At 46.7% G+C, this 13,789-nt stretch overlaps 1 long non-coding RNA gene across 1 annotated transcript; it reads right to left on the bottom strand.

Moving 5' to 3' along the window:
* Positions 1 to 2,622: 2,622 nt before the first annotated feature.
* LOC147584771 (uncharacterized) lies at positions 2,623 to 13,056 on the bottom strand. The gene is made up of 2 exons (XR_015253192.1): positions 12,549 to 13,056; positions 2,623 to 5,023 (listed from the first exon to the last, which is right to left on the bottom strand). It is a non-coding gene; the product is annotated as an uncharacterized LOC147584771 (long non-coding RNA).
* Positions 13,057 to 13,789: the final 733 nt, after the last annotated feature.

Raw genomic sequence — 13,789 nt, 5'->3', positions numbered from 1 at the left:
GTAAATATGAGGCAATGTTTCCCTGAGTTCCGTGAGTAGCTCTAGTAAAGAAATGGAACCTAAGGAATAAGTCATGGGAACCTCTCAGCTGTAGCCAGTTGGTCAGAAGCACAGGTAGTGGCCTGGGGCTTGAGACTGGCATCTGGAGTGGGGGTGGGTGCTGAGGGCAGTCTTGTGGGACTGAGCCCTTAGCCTGTGGAAGGTGATGTCATCTCCGGGTACAGAGTGTCAGAATTGAGTTGGATTCTTGGACACCCTGCTGGTGTCTGAGAGTTTCTTGGTGGTGTATGTAGGGAAACCTGCCCCATGTTGCAGCTGGGCCTAGGAACTCTAAAATATCATCCCATTTATCTTCATAAAATCCTATATAATAGGTGTTAGTATTCTTTTTTACAGATAGGGATAGTAAGTTTTAATGAAGTGATCAGCACTATTAATAAATAATGTTCTAAGCATTTATTACAGAGGTTGTACTATGTGTCATATTTCTGTGTTAATCTTCATAATCACTGTTTTGAAGTAGATACTCTTATCATGTAGCACGCTTCACAAAGAAGCAAACTGAGACTTAGAGACCCTAAATATCTTTCCCAATGTCAAATAAACACTCTTCATTGATACTATTGCTTTGTGTCCTTGATAGAGTCCAAAAATTAGTCCCCATTCGTCCCTAGCATATCTGTGAGGGGTATATACCAACACCAAAGGCAAATGTTGGCAAGTTACATTTTCATTTGCGATAATCTGTAAAAGGCTGGCAAAAAGAAGTTCCCATGTCTTCAAACCTGCCTCTCAGTCTATCAGGGAGGGGGGCCTACTTTTCATTAGTTTCCATGATATGCTTGGGGCACTTGGAAGCTTAGATGTTGGGAGTCAGGAAGAGTCTGATTGAACATGAAGTGTTTGGGGCATGGTCCTTAAGGAATATGAGTGTACGGCCAAACCAGACGGTAGCTTTGCTGCACGAGAGAGCTATGATTATCACACCAATAGGTGACTTCTCCATGCCAACACTGGGTCTGGCATGTCCAACCCTATGTGCTACACGTTATTGGCATCCCATCCATTTTACAAAGAAGGGAACTAGGGCTCAAGAAGTATCTTGCCCAAGGCGTGCAGCTGGTAAGTGGCAAAGAGATGGGAAGGTTCCCATCTGGCTGGGATGTCTGGCTGGGATATCTGGCTGGGAATTCCCGCGCTAAACTCAGATCCGCCTTATTATCCTCTTTCCTGATAGAATAATAATCCAGAGTAAAATTGCACAAATGGTGGTCTCGGGTCTTATTTAAAGACTTGCCTGGAACTACCAACCTTTCACGTCAGTAGGCTATTCTTAAGTCTGACTGCACATTGCCTGCTGCAAAAGGTTTGAGAAAGACAAAATCATTGCTCCTGTGGCTGGGAGGTCACGTGACCCCAAATGATGCTGACAACTTCATCAGGAGCACTCTGCACTGACAGCCAGTTTTCTTTCTAGGCCGCTGTCCTTTTAGGAGGATTCTAAAAGCACGGCTGAGGCCTCTTTTTTGTTCTCTCTTTATAAATCATTAGTTGGAAAAGGGTCTGGTATTTTGCAGTTGTAACGCATCCACAAAATGAACACAAAATTTAGGGCTCTCTGTGTGTGTGTGTGTGTGTGTGTGTGTGTGTGTGTGTGTGTGTGTGTATGTGTGTGTGTGTGAGTATTTGGGCCCATCTGAAGAGTCTCTCACAATACTTTGTAAATCTCTAATAAATACAAACTGTAGCTAATATAAAAGACTAGATTGTAGGTGTTACTGAATATATTATTTCAAATACCAATCTTATCTTTTTTTTTTATTTTTTTTAAAAAAAATTTTTTTTCAACGTTTATTTATTTTTGGGACAGAGAGAGACAGAGCATGAATGGGGGAGGGGCAGAGAGGGAGGGAGACACAGAATCGGAAACAGGCTCCAGGCTCTGAGGCATCAGCCCAGAGCCCGATGCGGGGCTCGAACTCACGAACCGCGAGATGGTGACCTGGCTGAAGTCGGACGCTTAACCGACTGCGCCACCCAGGCGCCCCCCAATCTTATCTTTTATGGTTAGTACTTCCCATGTCCCGATTAAGTAATTTTTACTCACCTCCAGGTCACCAAGGCATTCTATGTGCTTTTTAAAGATTAAGTGTTTTTACTTTTCCATCTTTCACATTAAGGTCTGTAATCCCTCTCGAATTAATTTTTGTGTATTGTGTGAAGTAAAGGTCAAGGTTCAGTTATATTCCATATGGTGTCAAATTGCCCAAGCACCGTTTATATTGAAAGGATCATCTTTCCCCCACTGAATTGCACTCGTTTCTTTGTTGCCAATCAAGTAGCCATGTATCTGAGTCTATTCAAACTCTCTCTTCTATTCTAGTGATCTCTTAGTCAACAAAAGCCTTGAGCATTAACGAGTGAATTATACTGTCTTTCTGAGGTTAGAAGGAAGTTTAATACAGAAAATTATAAAGCCATATATTGGATGCTTCCTGTGTACTAGATATTATGCTCAGTACTTTACATTTATCATGTCATTTATACTATATAACTAATTAATGGTGTGTGCTATATTGACAAAACAAAGGCTTGACAAATCCCGTGTTTCTCTCTGCAATATCAGTTTAAAGGCATCTAATTTATTTTTCTGCAACCTTCCTTCACATCTCTAAATCATCCAAACCAAGGCATGATCATCATTTTTGGAGAATCTGATGTTCTTGGCTTGATGTCAATTTCAAGAAACGAGAAGTCAGTCCTGCTTAAGACATTAGGAAAAAGAAATTTCAAAGCCTATTTGTAACTAAGCACATGGAGAGCAGGACAAGACAGTGAGTTCTGAGCAGAAAGCGCAGAGAGTCTGAGTAACGTCCAGAACAAAGGAAGGGCTCAGAAAGAATGACTACGGACTTCGCTACAATGTTCTCTGTCCAGGCTATTAGGTCACCCCGGGAAAATACACAGCTATTTGAAAACGGAAAAGAGCTTTGTGTCCGCCCTCCAGCTGCTCCCTTGCCTTCTTGCAGGCTCTGAAAACAAATCAATGATAGATGCTCACAAGGCATTCTGTTTAGGCTTTTGCTACTCAAAATGTGCTCTCTGGCTCAGCAGTCCCGGCATCACCTAAGACCTTGCTGTAGCATCAGGGGCTCCACCGGAGAACTACTGGGTCAGAAGCTACATTTTTTTCCCAAGACTAAGGGGATTCCCGTGCACATGAAAACTTAAGACGTAATAGATCACCAAGGAAGGAAAATGCAAACATCAGCAGGTTCCCACTGTCCCACCGTCCTCCTGTCCCATTGTCCAGGAGCCTTCAGTAACTCCCCCTGCCCTTGGGCTAAAGCTCCAACACCTTAAGGTGGCCTGAGACTTTCCCCTCCAGCCTCCTCTCCTCACCCTCCCCTTCTTGTATTTCACCCAAGCCCAACTTAGAGCAGCAACAGGAATCAGCCAGGCTTTCTTTTTCTGCTTTGTGTTGCACGTGTTTCTGCTACTTAAAACAGGACTGTCTTAAAGCCGCTAATTAGAAACAATAAACATTTAAAAAGAGGCCCCCTGGCCCATTGGAGCCCAGTGAATGTGCATGTGGCTAGGTCAGTGCATCAGCTCTGTACACAGCTGAACTCAAGAAGCAGAGCTCTCCCCAGGAGGGTTCTTCAGTCAGTAGCTTTCAGCCAATGGCATTTCTCAAGAGACCTCTTTGTTTACACTTGGATGGACTCTGACAGCAGCTCCCACACCAAAGAATGACAATAGGACTCTTGGGAGCCCTTCTTAGTTGACCAACTGCTGTAATGATTCGTTGAAATGCTCTACTTGTCTTTCCTTCTTCCAAAAGACCTAGTGTTTCGTGTTGTACATGATATGGGTGTCAGCTATGTTGACAAGAATGTCACAAGCTCTTTCACCAGCCAACCTGAAGAGCTTCCTCGTGTCACGGAGTAGAACTGAAGCTCCCTCCTGTATGAGGGAAGTCACTGCTGTCTGCTAAGACTGGCATTGATTTTTTAATTTTTCTCGGTAAGTGGACGAGAGAGCTGGGTATTATCATCACAAATTCTGCTACGTGCAGTCCATACAAGTTAATTACCAATGTCTTCCTAGCAGAGGCACTCGTTCACAACTAGCTAGAGAGAGAGATATGGTTATTCCTCAAGTTCCAGAGTATCAAAGGTAGACCAATCGTGGCTTGCGGACTCTACATTTTGTCAAAATTTCTTTATTCGACAGATACTTTTAAGAGCCTAGATTATGTTCAAAGCACTTTGATGATTAGAGGGAAAAAACTGAGATATTTCCAATGGAATCCAGGAAACTACTTGGCAAGGATACTTCATTGTAGCTCCAAAAACTGCATTTTTGGAGTTTGGATTTTGCAGTGCAACCAAAATCAGTCTCTTGAGGTCTGTAACTTAAAACAATACAAAATTTATTATCATACAATTCTGGAGGTCCGAAATTCTGAAATGGGTCTCACTGACTTAAAATCAAGGAGTCAGCAGGGCTGTGTGTTCCTTCCAGAGGCTCTGCAGAAGAATCTATTTCCTGGTCTGTTCCAGCTCCTAGAGGGTGCCTTCATTCTTTGGCTCACGGTCTGCTTTCATCTTCAAAGCCAGCAATGGCTGGCCAGATATTTGTCACATTGCATCACTCTGACTCTCCTGCCTCCCTCTTTTACTTATGAGGACCCTTGTGATTACACTGGGACATGTGAATGGTCTAGGATAATCTTCTCCTGTCAGAGTCAGTTGCTTGGCAACCTTAATTCTATCTGCAATCTACATTCTCCTTTGCCGTGTAACATGACATAATTACAGGTTCTGGGGATTAGGATGTGGGCGTCTTTGGGGGACGATTCCTCTCCCTATTACAGGATCTGATTTAATTTGACCAAACTCACTGGAGATTAATAGGCAAGAAGGAATGATAATTTATGACTATTTACTATGAAAAATATAACTTCAGGGTAATGGAGTCGGTGAGAACGCCCATGGTGGCTGGTCAGCACCTTCTTTCCCTGTAGGCAAATTGACAGGCACATCTACTTTTAAATAGAAGTTCGTAAGGACAGCACGAAATTAGAGCATCAAGTCAAGCTGAATGACTTAATGGCTAGTGAAATGAATCAAAAAAGAGAGAGAGAAGGGGCCCCTGGGTGGTTCAGTCGGTTAAGCCTCTGACTTGGGCTCAGGTCACGATCTCACAGTGTGTGGGCCGGAGCCCCACATCGTAGGCTCTGTGCTGACAGCCTGCTTCACATTCGTGTCTTCCTCTCTCTCTGCCCCTCCCCTGATCACGCTCTGTCTCTGTCTCAAAAATAAATACACATTAAAAATTTTTTAAATTTTTTTTTCAACGTTTATTTATTTTTGGGACAGAGAGAGACAGAGCATGAATGGGGCAGGGGCAGAGAGAGAGGGAGACACAGAATCGGAAGCAGGCTCCAGGCTCTGAGCCATCAGCCCAGAGCCTGACGCAGGGCTCGAACTCACGGACCGCGAGATCGTGACCTGGCTGAAGTCGGACGCTTAACCGACTGCGCCACCCAGGCGCCAACATTAAAAATTTTTTAAAAAAGAGGGAGAGAGAGAGGGAGAGAGAGAGAGAGAGAGAGAGAGAGAGAGAGAGAGAAGGTGTTGGTTGGATCCATCTCTGCGACAGAGAGCTAGTCTCCCTCGGTATTCATTTTACTGGCACATTAAAAGATTGTAACTTAATGTGGCAAAATAATTTATTGAGAAAAGTATTTGTATTTTATTGTTTATGATAACTTATTAAGAAATGCACTTGTTTTATTCTTAGTGCTTTGCAGAAAAATCCAAAGGAATTGAGACCACTTTTGTGTTAATCTCCCTGCCCCTAAGAGGATCAGTAGGGCTTGGAGTACCCCAGGGCAGAGTTAAGGCATTGTGTATTTAATTTAGTTGGATTGTGTGGTATGGTAAGCAGAAAGGCAGGAGTTGCCTGAGTGGGAAGTGGCTTCTTCAAAGAGAAGATTTTTTTTTTTAGTTTATTTATTTTGAGAGAGAGAGAGAAAGAAAGAACGTGAGAGCGCGTGTGTGTGTGTGTGTGTGTGTGTGTGTGTGTGTGTGTGTTCCTATGCGCATGAGGGAGGGCTAGAGAGAGGGGGAGAGAATCCCACAGCGGGAGCCCGTCAGCGCAGAGTCCTATGCAGGGCTCCATCTCGCAATCTGTGAGAACATGACCTGAGCTGAAATCAAGGGTCCGATGCTTAACCAACTGAGCCACCCAGGCACCCCTGCCTTTTTGTTTTTTAATGGGAAGGGCAGAAAGGGTCTGTGAGAGAGGGATAGACTCTCTGAAGGGGCAGCGTTTGAATGCTGAGTGACTGAATCCCTAAGAGCCTGGTGAAGGACCCTTGTACCCACACTTGGTATAGAGTGATGGCACTGCTCAAATTAGTAAATTTCAAAAATGAGGATCTCTCTAGTGACCATGATGGAAGAGACCAGAAATGTTACATAGGCACTTGAGCTCTTGAGAAACTTTAGGGAGGGAGCAAGGCTCGCTAACACATGGCACCTTTTTCCTGCTACCTTTTCAAGTGGGGATACCAAGTCAACTTAATTTGATGTAGAAACAATTTTAGAAAAATAAGGTTTTTCTTTTCTTTTCTTTTTTCTTTCTTTCTTTCTTTCTTTCTTTCTTTCTTTCTTTCTTTCTTTCTTTCTTTCTTTCCTTCCTTCTTTTTTCTTTTCTTTTCTTTTTTCTTTTCTTTTCTCTTTCTTTCGTATCCAAGTTCCAGAGAAAGATTCCTACCAGCCACACAGGATTGAATCTAGGCATTTTAGCCTTTCCTTATCAAACAGCCCATGTGGAAATGACATAAGGAATTATCTATACTGGGCCAGAAGGCTACCAGAAAGACTAACAAAATGTCAGGCAAGAAATACTGAGGTACCAGGTCGTCTCTGGGAAGACGACGTGAAAAACATAAAATGTGGTTGATGGCTTGAGGCACAAAGGTAGGAAACAGTGAAGTATGTCCTCACAGCAATTGGTGGGCCATTGAGAGCCTTAGCATAATTGAGACACGAGTGAGAGAAGAGACTGGAAATTGGGCTGAGATCATAGTAAAGAACACTTTAAATGTTGACTAAGAAACTAAATGTTGGACACTTCAAGTGTTTCCAAACATGGGATAATCTTAGCCTCATGTCTTTCCCTTTCAAGGGATGGCATTCAAATCACACCCCACAAGCCACGTGAACAGTTAGCAAATACATGGAACACCAGAAACATGTGAAGTACAGGGCCAGGTCTGGGGGGAGGGAGTTGTGGGGGAAGTAACTCAGAACTGAGTAAGGTCCCCTGGGTCGACAATCCAGAGGGCAAGACAGAATACAAACAGCTTACTGTTTCAGTTCAAACAGCAGATTACTGGGTACCCTTGCACTCATGTGGGACCCCACATTTTTACGTATACCACATTTCTTGTGAAAAGAGACCACAGAACAGGTGCAGCTTCTGGTTCTACTAGTCCCGCTAACTAAGGGCATCTTCAAAGAGGATGGGGAGAGGAGGAGGGGGGGCTAAGGACAAGGTTTACTGGTTTTCCGTCAGACCCAAGGCACGTGTCCTTCCTCTTGCCATTTCCACCAAAACAGGCTGACCCTGGGGATCAAGGTTTGCTCGTGACAAAATACTTTTGCTCGCGACGAAAGGGGAAACAGGCTCGAAATGGAGTCATTTGCCCCCACAAGAGTAAACCAAGAGTTCCTTACAGTTTCAGCTACGCCTTGAAAGCGCCCTCCAATCAGTCTGGAATGAACTGATGGCACTAGTGAGGTTAGACTGGGTGAGAAGCCCCGCCCCCTGCCTGTCCCTCAGAGGAGAGTGACCTTGCTGGAAATCATCCTTTCTTTTGTTTATGGCTTCCTTGTCCCACCCCCTTTCTGCCGTTAAAAACCTTCCCTTTTTGTACAGAGCTCCCTTCTGTGAGCCTGATTCATGAATCATTGAATAAAGTCAATCAGATCTTTAAATTTACTCAGTTAAATGTTGTGTTTTTCAAAACATATTTTAGCTTCCTCTGTCTCTGAAAGGTAGAACCTCTTTGAGGGTATGGCATTTCTGAACATGCCCTCACAGACCCCCAGCTACCTATCACCGGCAGAAGCAAGTAGTAAAGTGGCAGGATTACTCTTCCTTTTGAATGAGGAGCTCGACAAACCCAAAGCTAGGCTCTGGCACCCTAAAGGAAAGCAAAATAGGGCAAGACTTATGAAAATTCAAAGAGTTTCCGGGGCCAGAAGGCATCTCTTATCTTAGCATGTTGCTTTCCCTTGGGCTTTTACTCCAAAGAAGTATTACATCCTGATGATACATCTTAAATATATTTATATATGTTTATAATATTACATATATATAATGTATATAATATATATAACATATATACTATGTATTTTCAATATATATTTATATACATGTATATACATACATACACATATACCTTATTATGGTAAAATATACAGAACATAAAATTTACTACTTTAACCATTTGTATGTATCCAATTCAGTGCCATTAAGTACATTTGCAATAATGTGCAACCATCACCACTATCCATCTCCAGAACTTTCTTATCATCCCAAGCAGAAACTGTACCCACAAAATGATAATTTCCCATTTCCACTCCTCCCGTCTCTGGTAGCCTCTACTCTCTTTTCTGTCTCAATGAGTTTGCCTATTCTAGGTTCCTCACGTAAGTAGCATCATCATACAAATCTGTCCTTTGTGGATAATGGAGGTTTCAGACACACAGGAAGGAGGAAAAGAAACTGAGACAAGCCTAATGCAGCCTGGTTCTTTTACCCCTTGTCACATGCTGACTTCCCTCACATGTAGCATCATCCCTTCTTCCCTGAAAGTCATGATGTCAGCAGACTCCTTTTCGTAGCTTACGAGGCAGTTCATCTCATTTCGTTCCTGTTTTGCACGGAGACTGATTTTTCCTTTGCTGACTTCGTTAGCTGAGCTCAACAACAGGGTCGCGTCCCTGCTCATGGCACAAATCACGTCTTGTGAAGTCTGGCTGGGTTTGGAAGGGCAGCTCCCAGGCTTCTGCTCCCCTATGAGGCTGGTCCTGGCCACAATGGAGACTTGTGTGTGACCAATGGGTGCTGGGCAGGAGCCCAGTTAGATGAAGCCGTGAGTTGTTCCTGATATGCTCACTGCCCTGGGGCCCCAGGGCGTGGAGGGCACTGTGACCTGGAAGATGACCTTCCCCATGAAAAAGAAAACCAACCCCTGCTTTTCCTGAGTGGTTTTTGGCTTGTAATTATCAGTGACTTTCTCAGCATTGAACAATTGATTGGGCAGTCTTGGAAAGCCCAAACTCAGCATTTAGGACTTAGGAAATTCTACCTCCAGAACTCTAATCTCAGAGGGGACAGTCGATTTCCAGTATTCCTTATTTGAAACACCTGTCCTTGAGCTTACTCTCTTAGTTGTAGAGATAAGCTTGCAGAATGTGGCCTCCTTTATTTGTGATTAGATGTTGAATGTGGATGTTTAAGTTTATAGGATGCCCACATAACAAGGCATAGGCCAGCCTATTTACTTTTGATAAAGATGATTCCAAAGTGACTTCAAAGGGGACTGACCAAATCTTACCATCTTGGTCTAAAATCTCCTAGTGTCCCTACAAGAATGCTTTCTTTGCCTTGGATTTGTCCAGTCTACCACCTAGTACAGTTTGGTTTCTGTTGGTTGGTTTTTTTTTTTTCCTTTGAATAGTAGACTTACTGGTTTACTTTGCATGACATTTTTTCTGTCCACTTCCTCCTGATTCCTTTCCTCTTTTAATTATTGCTTGAAAATTCTCATGCTTCGCCCCTCGATTTCATTATTTTTCTGTGCAGCATGGTGAAAACTGGACATAAGTTTTGGTTGTTAGAGACATCGGTCTTCAGAGCCTAACTGTGCTTTACTAACCGTGTGACCTTGGGCAAGTAACTTAACCTCTTTAAGACAACAGAGGAAGAATCTGTGGAAACAAATGATATTCCGGAATATTGATAGGATGGCTCAAAAATAATTTGTAAAAGTACCCGAGCCTACATATACAACATTTTTCTTTTTAGTTTAATGTAAGCCCTTCCCAGTCTGTCTTCAGCCAATCCGAATTCCTGAAACAGGACCCCAAAAGTCCAGAGTCCTTTCCGGTCTAAGCGGTTCTAGGCTCCAAACAGGCTGTGCTCAGTGTTAAGTCGGGTGATGGACAGCTAGTGTTACCAGACTCTGACATAGGATCAGAGACTACCTGACGCCGCCCCTTATCCACTCCAGTCTAGGCTGTGCCAGGAAAAGCGTGTTCCAAAGAAACATCCAGCAAATAAAGCCCAACATACCCGTGAGCTGGTTCCACACCTGGAGGTGACCCAAAGAACCAAGGGGGGGTGCGATGCGGTTGGCTTGCCCTGCAGAAGGGAGTCTTTTAAGTAATCCTAGATCGGCTCACCCGCTGCCTGTTGCTACCTGGGCAGGTAACTCCGAGATTCTTCCCCCAAGAGAGGTTAGGGCGCTGGCAGAGCATGTTCAGCCTCCCTAGGGGCGAAGGGACACCGTGCACTCAGCCCTACCAACGGTCAGGGCTTCGGTGTCTGAGCGTGACAACATTCTGTTTTGGTTGGCAGCTTCTCGCCAGCGTCCAGCTAGATCTGGACGCAACCCGCGGCACCCCTCGCTTCCAGAAGACTAGGTGATGAGTAGGTAGGACGGAGGCTGCCAGGGAAGTCAGCGTCGTGGGGCTCCGCGCGGAGCAGCCCGCTGAGGTCACGCTCGGGGGAAGCTTTAGGTCTCGGTCGGGCGCGTAGATCTCTGTGCGGACGAATCCCGAATACTCGGCAGGATCACGCGTTCTCTCAGGCAATTGCGCTGAACGCCAAATACCGCTGTCCGGGGGAGGGGGTGGGGTGCTGGGAATTCGCGTCCGCCAAGTCTGCGGGCATCTCGGTATTTCAACCCCAGAAAGCGCGTTTGCAGCTCAGCCCGCCCCCCGCTCCCCCCAGCGAGGGAACGGCGTGATTTCGGGAGGGAACGCTGGGGGAGGGGAGCACAGCGGCCCCCGGCTGTCCCAGCCCGCGTCACCCGGCTCGGGGGTGGGCGGCCGAGGACACGGCCGCGGCGGTGGGGGCAGCGCGGGGGCCGCAGTTCCTTCCGGCTCGCGTCCTCCGCGTCTCCTCGCCGGCTGCAGGCCCGGCCGCGGCGCTTCGCTTCCTCGGGGACCTTCTCGGATTGCTGCGGTGGCCCGGGATTTCGATGGGGGTGGGGTGGCGGCGGCGTGGCAGCGTCAGGGCGCCGCTTCCCCCTCCTCGCTCCCTCTTTCCGCCGCGGTGGCGCGCGCCCGGAGCCCAGCTAGCCGGGAACCGACGCGATGCGCGCACCTGGTGAGCGGGGATGAGCGGGGGTGAGCGGGCCGGGGGCGCGAGGGGCGCCGGAGGTGGGTAACGCCGGCGCGGTGAGGCTGCTGCAGCGGTGAGGGGGGGAGGGGCGAGGGGCTCCGGAGAGGCGTGCGCGAGCTCGGGGGCACGCCGGGGCAGGGGCCGGGCAGTGCCGAGGCCACTGGGCGAATGGAGGAGGGGGCTGCTCTGCAGGGGTGGCGGGTTTTTATGGAATCGACCTGGCAAAAGGGGGCGATCCCGTGCTCGGCTTGGATCCGGAAGGCTCAGGAACGGAACCTCGAAGACACTTCAGCGCCGGGCGACGGTCAGTGAGCCCAAAGCCTGCGCCCTGCGTGCCCCCAGGCACCGCGCTCCGGGCGCGCAGGCTTTTCTCGGTTCCCCAAAAGCGCGCGCACAGATGGCGAAGGCCCGCGGAGGACCCCCTCCGCACACACCCAGCCCTATGTATGGATGGCTGGTGGCCCAAACCCATAAACTTTCTGTTACTTAACCGAGCTGGGTTAGTGAGCGCACGGCCGGTTATGTGGTCCCCAGCGCCCACCGAGAAGTCCACCTGCTGACACTGCGGCGGAGAAAGCGGCGCTGCACCCCCACCCCGCTCCAGCCTGCGGGTGGCCGCGGTGAGGTTCGCCACCCTCCTGCCACATTGATACCGTCAGCCTGGAGAATGTGGAGAACCGCCGGAAGAGGGGTTATGTAGCCCGAATGGGAATCAAGACGATAAGGAAGGGGTAGATTCCGGAACCGTGCTTACTGTGTTATTGCAATGGCACTTGGAAGGATCTCTGAACTGGCGGTATGTTGGGAGAGCGCAAAGGACTGAGGGTCTGCAGCCTTGGGTTCCGGGGACTCTGTCCTGAAAGGCTGAGTAGCAGCAGTGAGGTCTGGGCAAGTCAAGAAACCTTGTTTGTGTGAGAAGCAGCAGGGTGATCCCTGCCCTACCTCACTGGACGGTAACTGGAGGAAGACTAGGGTTTTGAAAAGCAGAAGTGTGGTTTCTATAAATTAAGGTCTCACCACATTGCTGCGCACACCTCCCTCCTGGCCGCCAGCAGAACCTCGTTTGGAGCAGAGGTAAGGCAGCACCTTCAGGGTAGTGCGGGCACTTTCCCGCTTACCTGCCCACGATGTCCGGGTGTGGCTGTTCCTCAGTGTTTCGTTCTGGGCCCTCTTGCGAGCAGTACTGCCTGACGCTGCGCATCAGTGTGACCTCAGGGTTCAGGAACTGTGCCTTCCTCATCTTCTTTAGGGCCGGAGGGAGATGCTAGGCAAGTTGATGAAAACCGGTCGTGGCCTCTGGGGGTTAGATTTGATTTGAGATGCTCTTCATGACTTTGAAAACATCCTTAGCCTTCTGAAGTTGGAGGTCGTGTTTTCTGACGCAGGGAAGACTGCCAGCACCAAGGATAAACGTGCAAGAATAAGCGTTTTAACGGGAATGGTCTTTAGAGGAGGATAAGCAAAGAGGTCAAGAAAGACTGCGTTGCTCGCGAACACATTTTCCCCACCTGTCTGAGGGCACACAAAGAATAGCTTTGCCAAATTTGAATAGTTTCCCTTGTTACTAAATTTAGATTTGTATTTCTCATATGGAAAGGAAAGAGTCACATGGTTGGTTGCATTACTGTTAAAATTGAAGCAGTTCTTTTTAAATAAGCTTGTCAAGCCTTCCAGAGATTATAAACATGAGCAATAGTAATGCCTGTGTGTCATATTGTATCCTTTCTAAAGAGATAAGTAAGGTGTGCAAGCCAATATTACCAAGACCTCTGATTGTTTTTCCGTTGTCATTTTTTTTTTTTACCATTTACTTATTTTTGAGAGACAGAGCTGTAGCAGGGAAGGGGCAGAGACAGGAGACACCGAATCTGAAGCAGGCTCCAGGCTCTGAGCTGTCAGCACAGAGCCCGACGTGGGGCTCAAACCCATGAACTGTGAAATCGTGATGTGAGCCAAAGTCGGAGGCTTAACTGACTGAGCCACCCAGGCGTCCCGAGTTTTCATTTTAATTAAAAAGACTTGAAAGATGACTCATTTGCAAAGTTGGGAAATAAAACTAGGTCTCCTTAATTGTGCTGTCATACATTGAAGTCTAAGTCTGTAAAATTGCACTTATGGTGATGATAAAGCCAACTTTTATGGAATAGTGTCTGTCGGACTGAGATATGCATGTTACAATTCGTTAAGTTCTCACAACAATCTGTAAAAAAAACTGAAGCACAGAGAGGTTAAGTGCCTTGCCCAAGGTCACACAGCTGGTAAGTGAGGAATTTCTCAGATTGGCATAAAAATTATATTTGATTGGGACTCTTTTTTTCCCCCCTTAATTTTTGTGCTGTTGTATCTTACACATACAGAA

Source organism: Puma concolor, chromosome A1 (assembly GCF_028749965.1).
Source record: "Puma concolor isolate L17-30 chromosome A1, mPumCon1.1.hap2, whole genome shotgun sequence".
In the NCBI taxonomy this organism is placed as follows: Eukaryota; Metazoa; Chordata; class Mammalia; order Carnivora; family Felidae; genus Puma; species Puma concolor.
The sequence above is the reverse complement of the archived record's forward strand: the minus strand, read 5'-3'. Positions and strand labels throughout refer to the sequence as shown.